The sequence below is a fragment of the Hyperolius riggenbachi genome, chromosome 4, assembly GCF_040937935.1.
Source record: "Hyperolius riggenbachi isolate aHypRig1 chromosome 4, aHypRig1.pri, whole genome shotgun sequence".
Taxonomy (NCBI): domain Eukaryota; kingdom Metazoa; phylum Chordata; class Amphibia; order Anura; family Hyperoliidae; genus Hyperolius; species Hyperolius riggenbachi.
In genome coordinates this window covers 19,831,870-19,851,541 of record NC_090649.1, presented here as the reverse complement: position 1 = coordinate 19,851,541, position 19,672 = coordinate 19,831,870, and the positions used below count along the sequence as shown (strand labels likewise).

At 46.1% G+C, this 19,672-nt stretch overlaps 1 non-coding gene and 1 pseudogene across 1 annotated transcript; both read left to right on the top strand.

Annotated features, from left to right (window-relative positions):
- The first annotated feature begins 878 nt into the window (after window positions 1–878).
- On the top strand, window positions 879–1,065 carry LOC137505727 (U2 spliceosomal RNA). Its single transcript, XR_011020325.1, has one exon. It is a non-coding gene; the product is annotated as a U2 spliceosomal RNA (small nuclear RNA).
- Window positions 1,066–17,461: 16,396 nt separating this feature from the next.
- On the top strand, window positions 17,462–17,674 carry LOC137505718 (U2 spliceosomal RNA; annotated as a pseudogene).
- The last annotated feature ends 1,998 nt before the right edge of the window (window positions 17,675–19,672 follow it).

Sequence of the window (19,672 nt, the reverse complement as noted above, 5' to 3'; positions counted from 1 at the left end):
GTGAAGTGACAGATTCTGGGCAGAAAGTGGTGTGGAAAGCTGCGTTTAAAAAGAGCCCTGAGAGAAGCCCTGAGGCTGCTGGGCATGCGCAGAAGAAGCCAGTGGAGAAGAAGGTGGATAGGGCAGAGGAGATGGAAAGAGCTGAGGCTAGAGGGACAGATACAGATCATATGCAGGCAGAGGATGGGTCTGATAGCAGCAGTGGTGACAGAGAGGATACTTCTGGGAGTGAGGAGGAGATGGAGGTGGAGAAAGGTCAGGAGGCAGTAGGGCATAGAAGGAGAGAGAGGGAGGAGACATCGACAGTGGTGAAAAAGATGAGGGTGGAGGAGAGGAATGTATCAGCATCTGGAAGCGCAGAAAGTCCGCAGAGGGTGGCACAGGTGATTTTTTGTGGGCAGATGGGTCATGTACAAAAGTATTGTTTTACAATTGGACCAGAAAGAGAAGTGCAGGAGTATGTGGACAAAGCTGATCGTGGGATAAGTCGCATGACTTTTGAGGAGTATGAGGAAGTAAGGTTGAGGACTGTAAAATGTTTAACAGAAAGAGGCAGTGCATTGGGGAAGGGTCGGTATTGTCCAAGGTGGCTAAGAAATAGGGTACAATATTATTGGGATAAGGAGCATGAGTATTGGAAAGATGCAGTTACTTATAAAGTAGTATTTTGTATGATGATGGAAAGACCAGAATAAGTCGTTTTTGGCGTGTGTTGGAAGAAATCTTTGTTAAAAAATATATATATGGAAAATCCGGGAAAACTTTTAAAGAAATAATGCTATAAGAAATAAGTTAATTCAAAAATAAAATACTATGATGATGTCATGAACCCTGAAGTACCTAAGTGACCAATGGTAACCTGTGGTATAAAAATTGGGATTTTATGAGAATCTGAGTATAAAAAAAAAAAAATCTGTTCTTATCAGTTTAATATCTGATACGTCCCCTATCTGGGGACCATATATTAAATGGATTTTTGGAACAGGGAGATGGAAGAAGAGCTTGCTCTGTCCACTCCGCGCATCGACCTGGTATTGCAGTACCTCCAGGACCGGTGCACTACTCTCTTTAACTGGTGTCAAAAAACAGATCAAAACTACTCAAATACCCAGCTTACTAACTAACTAAGTAAGTGGAGGGAAGTCTAGTGGAGAAATTAAGTGTCCCTCTGCAAAGTGAATTTGCCAGTAGCAAGTGCTGTTTTGTCCCCCCTGCTGTGCGCTCTATGTCTGTGCTGCTACAGTGCTGGGTGCAGGATACAGTTGAAATCCACAATAAAAACATTGTTTCAAGTTGTGTGTGCCTTTTTTGTGCATCTGTGTCATTTATTCATGGACTCTGTATTTCGCATTGGTTATCAGAACCTGAGAACAGACAAGAAAAGAAGTCGGAAAAACACACAAAATTTTTTTTTTGAATTTTACTTCGACTGAACTCTACTTGCGCTGCGCAGTTGCTGCGGGCAAAAAAAACCATGACCGGACCACTTTTCTTCATGTTTGCACTTTGTCCCCTGCAAGAGAAGCAGCAGCAGCACCTTTCCCCTGGAGAGCTGCCAGCGGACTGGCAGGCAGAGCCCTGGCTTCAGCCCCTTATATAGCTGCCTGGGCACAGGGCATTGTGACATCATGGGTTGACTTCCTGTGACACAGCACCTGCTCAGGTGCCTGCATCAGTGCCAGGCTGTGAGTGTGTGTAGCAGGCTAGGAAGGCAACTCCTGTTTAGGCTCTCCACTCCCCGGCCTGTGTCTCCCTCTTGTGGCACACCGCGCACGTCCAGACAGAGAGATTAAGAGGAAGGAGGATGAACGAAGAAAGACGCACTGTGTTTTCAAACAGCCAGGCTAGAGACTTGACTTCCTCTGCCCTCCACACTCTCTCCTAGCGTGTTGCCAGAATGCAGGAAGCCAGAAGCCTACTTTACTTTTCTCTTCGACGTGGAGGCACGGCAGTGGAGGGGTGACGGCTGTTCCGGCGGTGGGCGGGGCCATGCAAATGTAATCAGGCGGCAGCTGAGCCTGGCCCGTGCGTCTGCGTTTAGCACAAGTGCGCCCATCCCGGAAGCTCGGCAGGCCTGCACAGGCAGTGGGAAGGGCCCCCCCCCTAGCAGCCGGTGGCCGGCCGGGGTTAGCCGGCTGTGCGGTGCAGTGCTGGGTTGTGTGCTGGTTGCCGCTGCTGCATTTAGAAAATATTTCGCTTTAATTCCCAGGGAAAGTGGTGTGTCGGCGGGCGCAGTTGCGGAGAGTAATCGGGTTATCGCTTCTCGGCCTTTTGGCTAAGATCAAGTGCTGATTCTGTCCTCGCGCGACCTTTTGTGTGGGGACTTTTGAGGCCTGGTGGATTTAGGAGCCTGGGAGATCCAGGCTGGTAGGATTTTCCTGCTGGCCTGAGGCTGGGAGCGAGCCACCTTTCTGGGCAGACTCCTTCCAGGGAGGGAGGCCTGGGGGTGGAAGATGGACTCAGACAAGGATAAAGATGGGTTCACAAGGGCGACCGCTGAGGTGCGCTTTAGACATGTGGTGGATGTCAGCATTGCAGGTGTGGATGCTAATGCAGACTTATCTAAAGTGGTGTTTGAAGAATTATTGAAAGTTTGTGGAGTGAGTGCAAAAGAAATCATGTGTTTGGCGGAATTTAGAAATCAGAAGTTGGTGGAAGTGGTGTTTAATGAGCTCCTGAGATATAATGCTTTCCAAAATAAGTTTGAGGGAAAGAAAAGTGACCCGAGTTTGGGGAAATTTACTTTAAAATTTAAGCATTGCAACCCAGTGAGAACGGTGACGGTTAGGATGTACAATCCTTATGTGTCAACACGGGAAATGGACATTTTTTTGAGAAACCACTTTGATGATGTGATATTTAAACATGATCTGGTGGGATATGAAGGGATTTGGACAGGAAAGAAAGTATTTTCTGTGAAATTGAGCCCGGCGGGCAATGAAGATGATGGGTATGCTCACCCGAAACAAACCTTTTATATTGGGAAAAATAAGGGGTTCTTAAAGTACTCTGGGATGCCGATGTTTTGTTGGAAATGTAATGAGTTTGTGCATTTTTCTTCGGATTGTGGGGTGCAGAAGGAGCTGATGCAATGCAGAAATTGTAGTGGTCTGGGGCACGGAATGAGAGATTGTACAAAGCCCAGAGAATGTATGAAATGCCATAGCACAGACCATTTATATAAGGACTGCCCTGAGAAATTAACAAGGGACCAAGCAATAGACAGAGAGGAAGAAGAAATTATAAGAGGGTATGCAGAGGCAGCAAAAGTGAAGAAACCACAGAGGAGAGAGGAGGAGGGGATCTGGGTGATTATTATGAGGACGAAGAGAATGATGAAGATGAAGATAGTGATGGTGAGAAGAAAGGGGAGCGGTGGAAAGAGATGGAGCACGGAGAAGGAGGAAGGGGGGAAGAGGAGGGGTGGGAGAGGGTGCAGAGTAAGAGACAGAGGAAGAAAAAGGATCCCGTTACAAGAGGAAAGGAGCAGGCGGAGGTGGGAGTAGAGAAAAGAAAGCAGCACACGGAAGGTGAAGAGAGGGGGAAAGGAGGAGGAGGAGAAGTGGATATTGAAGTGCTGAAAGACAGTGACCCTGTGAATACAGAGTGTTTGGTGGAGGTGGTGGAAATGGAAAGGAGAGACATGGAAAGGTGAAGAGCTGCGAGGGAGGAGGAGGAGAAGGAGGAAGAAAACATGAGATGCAAGAAGGCGAGGTTGGAGGTGGGGGAAACAGTGGAAAGTGAGGCAGACACAGACTCTATGGGCATGGAAAGTCCCAGTAGCCTGTGTATAGACGAAGGGACGTCTTTTGCAGGCCCGGTGGGTTTTAGTGGTAGTCCGGACTCCCCTCAGCCCCCGATGGGGAGGCTGACGGATACAGGGAGGAGTGACCGGAGCACATGGATCCCGGGTAGTTTTGGTAGTGTAATCCCGGATTCGAGAAATGACAACGATCCGGGATAAATGGAGCTGAAGGTGGGATCCCTCAATGTAAGGGGGCTCAGGGCAGCTGCGAAGAGGCAGACTGTCTTACATTATTTTTATAAGGAGGAGATGGATATTATTTTTTTGCAGGAATGTTCTTTAAGTTATAAGGAAGAGTATAATGATTTTGGTTCTTTTGATTTAGCATACTGGTCCGGGGAAAACGAGACCAGGAATGCTGGTATAGGAATATTATTTAAAAAAGACATTTTTGTGTTGTACGAAAAAATAGAAATAGAACCGGGTAGAGTTCTGATGCTGGTGGGGGAAATAAAGGAGGTTAGAGTGAAATTAATAAATATCTATGGATATGTGGAAAGGAGAAAAAGAATAGCTTTATTTGAGAAACTTAGGTTTTTTTTAGGTGGTTCGGAAGTTAAAATTATTTTAGGAGATTTTATTGTGTTCTTAAAGACGAAGGTGGTTTGGGAGTGAGAGGGGCGGATAAGTCGTCCAAACTCCTAAAAGAAATATTGGTAGACTTTGAGTTGGTGGATATGTGGAGCAGAAAATATGGAGATATGGAGGGTTGGACCTGGTGTAATAATAGGTCTAAGAGTAGGATTGATTTTTGTTTTGTTTCAAGAGAGGTGAATTTAATTAAGATGGAGGTGAAACCAAATATTTTTTCGGACCACCAGGTGCTAAAATGTGAGTTGGGAGTTGGGAAGGAGGTGGAGATGAACAGAAATTATTGGAAACTGAATGTGAGTCTATTGGAAGAGAGAGAAGTGTGTGAGGATTTTGTGAGGAACTATAACAGGTGGAAGAGGGAAAAGCACAATTTTGAGAGTAGAAGTGATTGGTGGGAGTGGTGTAAAAAAAGAATTGGAGGTTTTTTCAAAGGGAAAGGTATAGAGAGGAAGAAGAGAGAGAAGGAAGAATATAATAGGTGGAATGACAGACTACAATGGTTAATAAAAGCAAGAGAGTATGGAGTGGAGGTAGAAGAAGATCTGAAAGAGGTGAGAGAAAATATAACAAAGTGGATTGGGAAAAGAGGGAAAGAAATAATATTCAACTCAAGAGTGAAAGAGATTGAGGAAGGAGAAACGTGTTCGAGATATTTTTTCAAGAAAAATATCAATATATAATTAAAAAACGAATATATGAGATGGAAGGAGAAAACAGAATATGTGGAATTCTGGGCAAAGTGCAATCTTTTTACGAGGAATTGTTTGAAAGGAAAAATATTGAAGAAAGTGTGGTTGTAGATTTTATAGAAAAAATAGACAAGAAAATTGAGGCGGAGGATGGGAAAATACTAGATGATGAGATGAAATTGGCGGAAATAGAAGAAACGATTAAAACTTTTCAAAAAAATAAAACACCTGGAAGTGATGGGTTACCTGTAGAATTTTACCAAGTGTTCTGGGAAAGTATTAAGGAAGACATTTTGGAGGTTTTTTTGGAAATTGTGGAAAGAGGAATTTTAACAGCTTCGCAAAAGCAAGGTTTTATTACGTTAATTTATAAAAAAGGAGATAAAGATAAAATAAAGAACTACAGACCGATTACATTGTTAAACTGTGATTATAAAATTTTAGCTAAATTATTCACAAATAGATTAAAGAAAGTGATACATAAAGTCATTGAGGAGGGACAATCTTGTGCAATACCGGGGAGAACGATTGGGGAAAATTTGATTTTAATACGGGATGCACTTTATGATGTGGTGAGGAGAGATCAAGCAATGGCTGTGGTATCCTTTGACTTTGAAAAAGCTTATGACCGAGTGGATCACAGTTTTATGTTTCGGGTATTGGAAAAAATGGGAATAACAGCAGGTTTTATTAGGAATTTAAAGATTTTATACAATTATGTGTTTTGTAAGGTTTTAGTGAATGGTTATGAAACGGGTAAAATTGCAATAAAATCAGGAGTTCGGCAGGGGTGTCCACTATCTCCGCTATTATTTATTTGCGCAATAGAGTCTTTAGTGGTGGCATTAAGAAGAGATAAGGTGATTAGAGGTTTTAATGTGCCGGGTGGTGGAGGGAAAATTTTAAAGGTTTTAGCGTATATGGATGACGTCACTGTGTTGTGTCAAGATAATAGGTCAGTGAATAGAGCAGTGCTTTTAGCGGAGTGTTTTAATGTGGCGGCAGGTTTTAAGGTGAATGTGGACAAGAGTGAATGCTGTACGTTTGGAGAGTGGAAGGAAGAAAGAAATACAAGAATTGCAATGAAGGAGGATAAATTGAAAGTGTTGGGTATTGTTTTTAATCAGAAAATCACAGGTGAAGATAATTGGTAACTGACCCTACAGAAGATTAAGCAAGTCATGAGCTTTTGGAGGTTGAGAAGATTGACTATGGTGGGGAAGGTTTTAATTATAAAAGCAATTATTTTACCGATTTTACTGTACCCGAGCTTAATTTTTTACCCGAGTGAGATTTTTATGAAGAGGTTTGTTAGAGAAATATTTATATTTATATGGAATTCGAAAATGGAGAAGTTGAAGAGGAGCATAATGATGAAGGATGTTATATGTGGTGGAAGAGGTGTGCCGGATCTGAGATTGTTTTTAGGAACCAAATATGTAGCTTTTATTTGTCGACTCCTTAAGAGTGAAGGTATGGTCCGTGATTGTTTATTGTATGGTGGTGGATGGGTTTTTAAAAAATTAGAATGGATAAATATAGATAGAAAAAAAATGTGTGCTTTTATCCCTGCAGAGTTTAATGTGATTTTATTAAAATTTGTGAAAAAATATAAAGTGGAAGATTTGGCAATGAAGGAGATGGCGAATGCTAGGCTGGTAGAAAAGGAGGTGAGGAGGAAGGAGGAAGTGGAACTAGTAGGTGGATTTAATGAGAAAGTGTGTAAGGAAATTTGGAATATGGTGGTGAACAAAAATCTATCGAACAGCCAGAAGGACCTAGCGTGGTCAATAGTGCACAGATGCTTGCCAGTGAAGGAGTTCCAGCATAGGAGGAGACTGGCAAGGAATGCAAAATGTCCTAGGAGGAGGTGTGGGTTGGACGAGTCGGTTATGCATTTTATTTGGAACTGCAAATTTGCACAGATTTTTTGGAGGAGAATTGGCATTTTATTAAAAGAAATAGCAGGGGTAACGAGATTGGATTATGACATGGTAGTTTATGGGAGGAAGATTGAATGTGAAGATGAGAAAGAAGTGATGGTATGGCAAATAATTACTACGGCAAAAGTAGTTTTGTGGAAAATAAGGAACATATTGGTTTTTGGGAAAGAAATAATAACAACTAGACAGGCATACAAAATGACCCTCGCAGAGATGTACGTCTATTATTTATGGGATAAGAAAAAAGAAGGTGAAAAAGCTGATGTGAAATGGAGTATAAAAAATGGAACATTAATTAGGTGAAAATAAAAATAAAATAAGAACAGATTGATATTTAAAGTCGTTGTTCAACGTAGGAGAGTTTTGATAAAACGAATATCCTTGGTTGAGTAATTTGGAGTGTGGAAAAAAAAAATCTGTTCTTGAGGTTTTTGGGGGGACCTGGAGGGATGGCACTGTGGCAGGGTGTCCTTCCTGGTCGTAATTCCCAGGGGCTGATTGAATGGATCTATACCATGGTCGAGTCTGAATGGCTGAGGGCTTTGCTTAGGCGTACTGCCCCTGGAAGTGGCGCTCCAGGTGCACCTGAAAAAACCTGAGATGTGGCAGATCTCAGGCGGAAGTAGGGTGCTTTGGTCTGTACTGCCCATATGCATAGCCAACTAACGGAGCTCCCGGGCCTTTTGGCTAGGGAGAGTGCGGAATTTTTATCACTCCGGGCGCAAGGTCGGGGCCAGCTTGCTGGCACCGGGGACTTGTCCCCAGGGGACTTCGGTTCCCACCTGGGGGAGCCACGGACCATGTGGATGGCCACGTGGCCCAGGCCCTGTGGGCAACCACAGGGCAGTCCAGGGTCCTCCAGCCCTTCGGGTGTTGGAGGATGCCGCCAGTGTCCTCCGACTCTCGGGTTGGAGGATGCTTAGTACCCCCTGCGCCGATGGCAAAGGGGGATAAGTTCCCTTCGGGGAACACCGGAAGGGCCCTGCTGTATTGTGGGGCCCGTGGCTACTCGTGCACGTTTTGTGGGGGTGCTTTAGGGCACTCACGCTTTTTCCGTGCACGGGGCAAATAGCCTTGCTTACCCGGGACTCCTGTTGCATGCAACAGGAGCCAAGACAAGCTAAAAAAAAACAAAAAAAAAACTAATTGGTTTCTGGGCGAGAGGCGATCCTGGGTCCTCCTAGTGGGGGCCTGGGGGAAAACGAGAGGAGGATGGCTTCCTCGGCTGGTGGTGGAGTTGGAGGAGCTACGAGGAGACTAAAAAACTCGCTGCAATTTCTGGTGAAGCCAGGATTCAAAAATGATATCAACCTGAAGAGGTTTGTGGATGACATCCTATGTGACCGTCTGGACGTCGACAAGCGTTATGGAGTGTTCGCCATTCAAGATTTCCCAGCAAAGGGTATGTAGGACGTGACCTTTTTCTTTTTTTTTTTTTTAAAACTTCAATTTTTTTATTATTTTTCTGGAACATATAACGTGTTACATACCATGTCATTATGTATATTAGTACAGAAAAAGGCTGAATAACATTGAGTATATGTAGACATGAGATATGATCATTTGTTACAGAATATAACCTATTATAACATTAACATTGAAAACGTTGTCCTTGATTTCAGAAAACATCAGATCTATCCTGCCTTAACTGGGTGCGATATTCTAGTTATCTACGGTCAGTTGCGCTATTTGACTGATGTGGGGTCTTGTCCTCGAAGTCTGAACTCCATATCAATATTGAGGTGATATGTGTGCATAATTATATCTATAGAGGGTGGAGTTGGGTCTTTCCAGTGTGTACTGATTGCTTGTCTAGTTGCAGAAAGGATATGTGTCGTTTTTAGGCGAGCTTCTTTTGGGATATTTGTGAGGCCTATGTGTATTAGTGCCAATAGGGGGTTTGGGGGTGTTGTTATACTTGCGAGCCTGGAAATTTGTTAAAAAATGTGTGCCCATACTGGCTTAAGCAATGGGCATGACCAAAATATGTGCACTAGTGTGCCTGTTTCTCCACATCCTCTCCAGCAGTTGTTGGAGCAGTTTTTGTCAAATTTTGCTAATTTTGTTGGGGTAATGTACCAGTGTGTGAATACTTTATGCAGGGTTTCCCAATGGGATCCACACTTGGAGTATTTACTTATGTGCTCTGTTGCTTTTTGCCATTGTTCTAGGGAGAGTTTTGTTTGGAGAGAGTCAGACCAGGTGTGGACGTACTTCTCCAATGTGCTGGTCTTGTTTTGGATCAGCCAGTCATAACAGGTGGCAATACCTTTCTTTGAGATTGAGTTGTTGGTGAATGCATTTGTCAGTTGTTTGGGCCACGGAGGGGTTTTGGGAAGGTTTTCTTGGATACAGTGGCGAATTTGTAAGTAAGTATGGAATTCCGTGTTTTTTATATTATACTCTTCTTTAATGTTCTGAAAAGATTTCAACTCGTTGTTTGAAAGTAGGTCATGGGTATGGGTTATTACTGCTTTGAGCCATGATTGAAGGTTTATATTATCTGACCAGAAGGAAAGACATTTTAACGGGACTGGTAGATGGGTTTTGTGAGTGTCTTGGGGTACTTGTTTTAATAGAGACCGCCAAGCTATGATTGTGGCTGGAATAGTGGGGTAAGGTGGGCATGTCAGTTTCGGGTTTAAACAGCTGGCTATTAAGAAGTGTTTTGGGATGCCTTTTAGTATCTTGGCTTCCAATGTTGCCCATAGTGGCAGATCGACCCCTGACCACCAAGCTTTGGAAATTTCTAGGTTGCATGCTGTATATAGGGACTTTATACATGGAATTCCTACCCCTCCCAATTTCTTTGGGATGTTAAGTACGTTTTTCGCTAGTCTATGTCTTTTCCCAGATGTAATTTAGGATGATTTTGTTGATATCCGAGAAAAATCTGTTATTTATTGGGATATTAACCGATCTAAGTATATATGTGATCTTGGGTAAAGTGAACATTTTGAATGCTGCTATTCTCCCTGCCCATGAGAGATGTTTGGAGGAGAAATCTTGTAATTCTGATTTTATTTTATTTAGTAGGGGGAGATAATTGAGTTTGTATAAGAGGTTAGCTTTGCTTGAGATTTGGATCCCCAGGTATTGTAATGAGTCTTTGGCCCAGGGGAAGGGGAAATTCTGCTGGATGAGGGATTTCATATGTGGTGGTATGTTTAAGCCCAGGATGAAAGATTTAGCTTGATTAATTTTATAGTAGGATACTCTGGAGAAAGTGTCCAGGTCTTTTATTAGATGTGGTAGAGAATGTGGAGGATTTGAGATAGCCAGTATTGTGTCGTCGGCAAATAAGCCAATTTTGTGAGGTGTCCCGTGGCACTGTATACCTTGAATGTTTGGGTTTTCCCTGATTTTGCAGGCTAAGGTTTCCATCACCAATGTGAATATCAAGGGAGATAAGGGGCAGCCTTGTCTTGTTCCATTGGTGATGGAAAATTCATTGGAACTGAACCCTGATGTCGTCACTGAAGCTGTGGGGTTAGTGTACAAAGCCATGATACCTTTCTGTATATGCCCGAGAATCCCAAATCTTGACAATGTTTCCCTCAAGAATCCCCAGTGAACTCTGTCGAATGCCTTCTCTGCATCTAAAGATAGATACAGAGAAGGCACCCTTGACAACTCAGTAAATCTTAGTAGGTCGATAAATCTTCTTGTACCGTCGCACGTTTGCCTGCCTTTTGTGAATCCTACCTGTTCTAATCCAATGATTTTGGGCAGTATGTGGAGAAGCCTACCTGCTATTATTTTTGCATATAACTTTGTATCCCCATGACATGACCTTTTTCAATGAAGACAATGCATTGAAGGTTCTGGAAAAGTTTAGAAAATGTAATGAAGATTGGGTACAGAAATTTGATTATGTCAAACCTTTATTTGTGGAGAAAGAGAGGCAGATCGTGGTGCACATGTATAATCCGTATGTTGAACCTGAGGTGGTGAAGGTCTTTTTGGAGAGGTATTGTGAGTGTGTGAGCCAGCCCGAGAGGGTCAGAAACCATGTGGGCTGGTATCGCAGCAAGTTGAAATTTACAGTAAGATTCCGGAGGAAAAATGGAGGGAATGAGCTGGTGCACCCTCCGCCAGTGTTCTCAATTGCAGGGGAGCGGGGTTATATAACCTACCCTGGCCAGCCCTTGTACTGCAAGAATTGTTGCAAATTTGGCCATGAGACCGCCAGGTGTGAGAATGAAAGACTGTGCAGGCACTGCAGGAGACCTGCTCACCCTGGTGCAGGTTGTGGAACATCTAAAGTATGTGACTTGTGTGGAGTGGCCGGGCATCTGGCTAAGGGGTGCCCCAAGAGAGAATCTACAGGTGGAATCTACACCTATGCCAACGCTGCTAGGGCTGGCACCTGGAGGAGCTGGGTGACGGAGACCCCCTGTGAGGGAGACAAGAGTGCAGAAGCTGCACATAGTACGCTGCAGGAGAGGAGGCTGGCTATAGAGCCAGCTGCTGGGAAGGAGAATGCTACTGAGCCGCCCACCCCCTCCGACCCTCGGAGTGTGTGGGTGAGAAGACTCCTGCATTCAGCAGAGAGGCGCTGCCCCAGCGTGTACAGGCAGCCAAGAGACAGTGTGCCCGAGATGTACGGAACATGCTAAATGCCCCTGATGAGTCTGTTCCCCCGCCTGTGTCCCCGCAGAGTGGTGCGGCAAATGTGCCTGCATCCCAGCCTGTTTCCCTGCAGACTGTTGCGGCGGATATGCCTGTCCCCCCGCAGAGTGATGCAGCCAGAGTGGTGGCTGCGCCTCCCCGTAAAGTGCCCAGCTCTGCTCCTGATCAGCTGGTGTCGGGGGAGACACCGTGTGAGGTCCCAGGCACGGCGGAGAAGAATGTTCCCCCCGAGAGAAGTGAGCAGCTGGGAACAGCTGCTGAAGAACAAGGAGGTGGAGAAGTGCCCGGAGAAGGATCTGCCCCGAGTGAGGAGGTGCCAAACAGCCCATCTGACACGCAGCTGCTGCGTGGGCTGGATGGCACTTGTAGTCCGCCTGGCCCTGATGTGCTGGCTGAGCCCAGTAGTGCCACTCCGGGCGGCGAACAGTGGAAGGGGGCGGGCGGCGCTGACTCCGCCACCAGGCGGAAATGCCCAATCCGGAGCCTGTGCTGAAAGAGCCAGGCAAAAATCTGCCTGGCAACAGCGATGTCAGCGCAGGAGTGGCCAATCAGGCTGAAGAAAAAGGTCGCGTCATGCCCTGTGCTGGGAGAAGAGAGGGGAAAACAGTTGTTCCCGCTCTTGCACAGTCTGTGCAGCTGGGCGCGGGAGATTCCCCCAACGGCTCTGTTAATTTAAATTCTGGAGGGAAAGAGGAGCTGAGTGACAGCTCAGACTCCTCTGACAGTGACAGATCCTCCCTGATAACAGTGAGATCGCAGGACCCCCTGGATATAGGCATAGATCCTAACAATGCAGGGGGGGATGTCAGGGGAGGAGAAGAGAATAATGACAGTGATTCTCTGCCCTGTTACCATTACCAGTTACCACCGGACAGCAGTGGGAATTCAGACTTTAATCCTGGAAGCAGGAAAAAGGCTAGGATGGAGGAGGAGAGCTCAGATGAGGGTTCCAGGATGGAAATTGCTGACTCCCCTGCATCCAATATGTCGCAGTCCTGGGGGGAGGAGCCTGAGAGAAAGGTGGAATGTGGAGCCAGTGGATCTGTTTCTTCCCGTATGGTAGAGGGAGAGGAGGGGGAGAGCAGAGAACGCTGGAATGTGGTGGAGAAAAAAAGTAAGGGGAGGAAGAGGAACCCCAAAAATGCGCAGAATGCGACGCCAGTTAGGTCGAGTGAGAGACTCCAAAAGAGGCAGTAATGGAGGGCACGTTTTCGGTAATTCACTCTTTATTTTTCCTGGTGATGCGTTATCTCTCTTGACAGTTAACGTAAGGGGCATCGGCTCCTTATATCGCCGGGCGGCGGTTCTGCAGGACTTGGAGAAATTTAAAGTTGACATTTTTTGTCTGCAGGAGTGTGCGTTGGCAGCGGTGCCTGGCTCTGGCGAGTGGACGCGGGGCACTGCCATCTGGTCTCCAGCTTGCCAGAGCAAGAATGAGGGGTCGGGATATTATTCAATAATGCCGGTATATCCGTGAAGGAGTGGGAGGTGGTTATATCGGGGAGATTATTGAAGGTGGAGTTCATCCATAGGAACTCCCGGTACCGTTTAACTGCTATGCTCCTGCGGACAAAAAAAGAGAGGGAAAATGTTTTAGAAACTTTAAGAGTGTATCTCCCTGGCCGGATTAAGACCATTGTGGCCGGAGATCTTAATTGTATCAGAGCGGTTGAGGATAGAGTGGGGTTAGCTGATTCAAAATTGGATGTGACTAGTGAGATTCTCAACCAGATTGTTAGGGATTATGGCCTGCAGGACGCGGCTCTGGTGGCTGTCAACGGAGATAAAGACTTTACCTTCTTCTCAGACAAGGGCACTATTAAATCACGCATTGACTTTGTTTTTCTTTCTAGGTTCTTAGTGGTGTGATCTGAAAAGGTGTTAGGCCCGGTTCACACTTGCGGTGGCCCTCCGGAATCGCCGTGCCGGAGCCGCACCGCTTGCAGAACGGACGGAACGGACGCACGGCATAGCAATGAAAGCCTATGCGTCCGTTCACATGCGTCCGTTCTGCCGAACCGGAGCCGGACCGGATCCGGGCCGGATCCGGACTCCGGCCTCCGTTCCAACATGCGCTATTTTTTCATCCGGCTCCTCCGGCAGCCGTATCCGGGGCGGAGCCGGACTGCACCATCCGGCCAATACACACCAATGGGAACCGGAGAGCGCACAACACACTGGCTGAGAAATCCGGATGTTCTACCCCACTTCCTATGGGGATTGTTGCGGCGATATTGGATGGGGACACATGGGCAAGCATTTTGGAGTGGAGCAGCACAGCTGGATCCGGATCCGGAGATGATGGCAGCATGTCGGAGGTGGAGGTGAGTGCTAAACAGCAGAGGGCCTGATTCCACAGGTCCCCCTTCTGCTGACCTCCCAGACCCCAACATTTTTTTGTTTTTAACGTAACTTTTGCCAAACTGATCCGGATCGCATCCTGATGGACACCTGATGCAACCTGACCGGATCCGGATCGGATCCGGATCAGAACCGTACGGTTCCGATCCGGATCCGGTCCGGATCCGGTCAGGTCATCCGGTCCGTTTGGCAAACAACCGCTAATGTGAACCGGGCCTTAGGGTGATAAGAAACAGATTCAGTCGCCGTCTTGGTTTCCCTGAAGGAGCAGGCGAGAGTGACGTTTGGCAGAGGGGTGTGGAAGCTGAATGTGAGTTTGTTGGATGAACCTGAGTGTAATGAAAGGTTTCAGGTGGAGTGTGCTAGATGGGTTTGGAAGAGGAAGTTTTTTGCAAATGGGTTAGAATGGTGGGACTGGTTCAAACAAAAGGTGGCAGTGTTCTTTAAGAGGTTTGCGTATGAAAAGTGTCAGGAGCGAAAGAAGGAGGAGGAAAGGTGGTGTGCAAGAGTACAGTATTTGTTGAGACAGAGAGAATGGGGTGAGGAGGTGGAGCAAGAGTTGGAGGAAGCGAGAGAGCAGAAGAAGCGTTTGTTGATAGAGAGGGGGAAAAAAGTGATTTTCTTGGCAAAAGTGTGTGATACGGAAGAGGGAGAGTCGTGTTCCCGGTTCTTTTTTAAACGTGCCTGTACGGGAAAAGGGACAGTGCAGTCAGTGATGTCTGGTGACAGAGAGGTGGGGGGTGGTGAATGAGGTATGAAAGTTTTATGCTGACTTGTATGGAAAGGATCTGGGAGCGTCTGAGGCTGAAATGGATGAGTACTGTGAGGTGGTGGATGAAAGTTTGTCTGAGTTGGATGCGCAGCAATTGGAGGGCGCAGTTTGCATGCAGGAGGTCTGGGCGACGGTGATTGCCATGCAGACTGGGAAGACCCCTGGAAAGGATGGTCTTCTGGTCGAATTTTACAAGTGGGCCTGGCCAACGATCGGGAAGTACGTGGAAGAGGTGATCCAGGAGATTTTTTTTTTCTGGACAATTGGCGCAGTCGATGAAGGAGGGCGTCATTACCTTGATCCACAAGAAGGGGGCTAGGCGTGACATCAGTAATTGGCGGCCAATTTCGCTATTGAATGTCGACTAAGTTGGCAGTGAAGTTGGTTGCTGGTAGATTAAGGAATGTGATATCCTGCATGATCGGTGAGAGCCAAACGTGTGCGGTTCCGGGTCGGCGAAGCTCAGATAACCTTGTGTTACTGAGGGATATGATCCATCACGCCAAAAATAACAACATGCCGATTATCGTCGAGGGGATTGATTTGGAGAAGGCGTTTGATGGGATTGATTTGGAGAAGGCGTTTGATAGGGTATCGCATTCCTTTCTCTTCAAGGTAATGACGAGGATGGGCGTACCGGGTGGACTATTGAAGGTCAGCAAAAGCTTCTACTGCGAAGCGTCGAGCCAGGTAGTGGTGAACGGGCACCTTTCCGAGGCTTTTCCGGTTCTGTCTGGTGTCAGACAGGGGTGTCCGTTGTCGCCTTTGGCCTTCATCTGTGTAATGGAGCCTCTGTTGCTGCATATTCAGAATGATAAAGTTGTGAAAGGTTTTGTTGTACCTGGGAATGGTGGAAGTCAGGTGAAGTGCTTGGCGTACATGGATGATATATCTTTGATTGGGAGTACGCAAGCAGATGTGGACAGAATGAATCTGCATGTGATAATCTTTTGTGGTGTTGCGGGAATGGCTGTGAACTGGGGTAAAACCCAGTTAGCGTCGCTAGGGAAAGTGGTACCAGTGAATGTGAGTAATGTGGTGGTGAGTGAGGAAGTGAAAGTATTAGGGGTAGTGTTTGATTCTGCGCTGAAAGGAGAAAGGACGCTAGGGAATGTGAAAGAGAGTGTTGAAAGAAAGTTGAATGTATGGAGGTTGCGAAAGTTGTCATTTACAGGCAAAGTATTGGTGGTGAAGGCAGTGATCCTGCCTTTGTTGTTGTATTTTTGTTTGGTTTTTCCCCCTGGCAAAAGGTGGATTCAGACTGTTCAGAGAATGTTGTTTGTGTTTTTCTGGGGATCCAAGATGGAGAAGGTGGCACGGGTGACGGTCTACAAGAGTGTGGTGCTGGGTGGTTGGGATTTTCCTGATATAGAAGTCTATCTCTCTATGCACTATCTGGTGTACACGCAGAAGGTTTTGAAGGCAGGTGGGAGGGTAGCGGACTTGGCGAGGTATCTAGGTGGTTGGGTATTCACCAGATTAGGGTGGATCACAAAGGATCTGAAAAGGCCGATGGCGTTCTCCTCTGCCCCCTTTTACGAGAAAGTGAAGGGGCTATATGACAAAATGGAGCTAAATGTCGCTGGTGTAAAAGAATATGATAAGACTTTTTTGAAAAAAATGGTCAAGAAGAAAAGAAGTTGTTACATATGTAAAAGGATGTACAAGCGCTCAGTCTGAAATTTTATGGAAAAAGATGATGTGGAAGGGCCTATCAAATAGGCAAAAAGATGTTGGCAGACCCAAAGTCCATGATAGCTACACAACAAGGTTTTTTTTGTAAAAACAGAGGACTCTGTGGAACAGAAAGGTGCCCGCGAAGCAGATGTGGGGGGACGGAAGAGGTGCACCATGTGTTTTGGGAGTGTTTTTTTGCTAGAGGGGTGTGTGGCAAGCTGAGTGAGAGGTTTAGGCTGGTGGTGATGGGCTCACTTTTGGGAAGGTGATGGGAGGAATGGCACTGGGTGACAAGGAAAGAGACAGGGAGAGCTGGGTGATGTTCAGTGTTGAAGGAGGTGCTGTGGCACACTAGAAATGTTTTGTTTTTTCAAAAAAAAGAAGTTGAGGTGGAGGAGGTGTGCAAATGGTTTTTGGCAAGATTATACATCACTTTTTTGTTTGATAAGAGAAGATGGGGAGAGGAGAGAGCGCAAAAAGAGTGGAAGCAGGATAAATGGAGCACGACTATTTAAAAAATTGATTAAATAAATTTGGCACTGCCGCATGATGATTTTAAGTCATATATAGTCTGATGGAGGACATGTAAATGGATTCCGTGTGACGGCTGGTTTTACGTGATTTTATTCTGAGGCAATAAAAAAAAAGAAAAAAATCAACCAGATGTTTTATGAGTTCTTGACAAGGGATCTTGTTCTGAATACTGTCAGATATAGCTTACCGATTTGGTTGGTGAAAAGAATTCAGCTGTACCGTTGTAGATCAAGTTATTTTGAAAGTGATGTTACAAAGAGATTGGTGTATTATTACATTGTCAAAATGGAAAGGTTGCGGAAGGACTTTAGATAAACTTGTTAAACTTCTATTGTGATCTGTAAACTGGGTATTTTGTAATTAATTTTTATCAAAAAAGAAAATATCATTATACCAATATTAATGATTAAAAACTGATGATGATTGGAAAATTTCTCGCTCATAAAGGCATTTTATGTCTTGACGTAGAGATGGTTGCCGATCTGAAGGTAAAAAAAAATAAATAAATAAAAAATCTGTTCTTATCAGTTTAATATCTGATACGTCCCCTATCTGGGGACCATATATTAAATGGATTTTTGGAACAGGGAGATGGAAGAAGAGCTTGCTCTGTCCACTCCGCGCATCGACCTGGTATTGCAGTACCTCCAGGACCGGTGCACTACTCTCTCTTACTGGTGTCAAAAAACAGATCAAAACTCAAATAACCAGCTGACTAAAACAAAGTGAAGTCAAGTGGAGAAATCAAGTGGCCCTCTGCAAAGTGAATTTCCCACTAGCAAATGCTGTTTTGTCCCCCCTGCTGTGCGCTCTATGTCTGTGCTGCTACTGCTGGGTGCAGGATAGATAGAGTTGAAATCCTCAATAAAAACATTGTTTCAAGTTGTGTCTGCTTTCTTTGTGCTTCTGTGTCATTTATTAAGTGAGTCTGTATTTCGCCTGGCTATAAGAACCTGAGAACAGTCAAGAAAAGAAGGAAGAAAAAACAACAACAAAAAACAAAATTTTTTTAAATTTTACTTTGGATGAACTCTACTTGCGCTACGCAGTTGCTGTGTCCCCAAAAAATTCAAGACCGGACCACTTTTCTTCATGTTTTCACTTTGTCCCCTGCAAGAGAAGGAGCAGCAGCACCCCTCCCCTGGAGAGCTGCCAGCGGACTGGCAGGCAGAGCCCTGGCTGCAGCCCCTTATATAGCCTGGGCCCAGGGCATTGTGACATCATCGGTTGACTTCCTGTGAGCACCTGCTCAGGTGCCTGCATCAGTGGCAGGCTGTAAATGTGTGTGTAGCAGGCTGGAATGGCATCTCCTGTTTAGGCTTTCCACTTCCCGGCCTGTGTCTCCCTCTGGTGGCACACCGTGCACGTCCAGACAGAAAAGCATTTCAAGGGAAGGAGGATGAATGAAGAGAAACTCACTGTGTTTTCAAACAGCCAGAGCAAGCCTGCCAGGCTAGAAACTTGACTTCCTCTGCCCTCCACACTCTCTCCTAGCGTGTTGCCGGAATGCAGGGAGCCGGAAGCCTACTTTACTTTTCTTTTCAGCTTGGAGGCACGGCAGTGGAGGGGTGACGGCTGTTGCGGCGGTGGGCAGGGCCATGCAAATGCAATCAGGCAGCAGCTGAGCCTGGCCCGTGCGTCTGCGTTTAGCACAGGTGCGCCCATCCCCGGGGGCCCGGCAGGCCTGCACAGGCAGTGGGAAGGGGTCCCCCCTGGCAGCCGGTAGCCGGCCGGGGTTAGCCGGCTGTGCTGTGCGGTGCTGTCCTGTGCGCTGGTGGCCGCTGCTGCTTTTAGAAGGTAGTTTGCCTTAATTCGCACAGAGGGTGCTGCATCGGCGGGCGTGGCTGTGGAGAATAATTGGGTTATCGCTTCTCTGCCTTTTGGCTAAGATCAAGGTCTTAGTCAGGAGGTTTAGGGAACCCGGGGTGACTCGGCCTTTGAGCTTACGCTCACTGCTGCTAAAGGGTCACTCTTGGGGGAACTTTTACGAGTAACCCCGTTCACGGGGACTGCTTACCCAGGTGGTCCTTTGTGGCGGGGGTGTGGGTACCCGGTTTAAGGGCGAGAAATGGCGCGATTAAAGGCGCTCCGGAATTCGTTCCGAATGCAGGTCAAGCCTGAATACGCTAAGGAGATGTCGGTGAAGAGGGTCCTTGTGGACGTATTGCAGAACATCCTGAATGTACAGGTAACAGATATTTACGGCGTGCAGGATTTTCCTGCCACGGGTTCTTATGATGTCTCCTTTTTCACCGAGGAAAAATGCCAGGCGATTTTCGAGCTGGCTCGGAGGAAGCGCGCCGCGAATTGGGGGAACCACTTCTACAGAAGATGACCATTGATCTACGCTTTGATATAACAGCAAGATATGTAACTATTCACATGTACAATCCGTATTTGGAATCTGAACTGGTGTCTCTGTTTCTGGACAAATATTGTGATGTATTGGAGCCCCCCCAAATGCTCCGCAACCCCTGGGGAATGTGGAGGAGTAAATTGAAGTATAAAGTGAGGTTCCGCAGGGACCCCGCAGGGTATAACGGTCTCATGCATCCCCCTGGTGTGTTTTCTTTGGCCGGAGATAGGTGCACCCTCTCCTACCCCGGCCAACCGCTCTATTGTAGAAGTTTTTTCATGTATGGGCATACCAAAGACCATTGCCCAG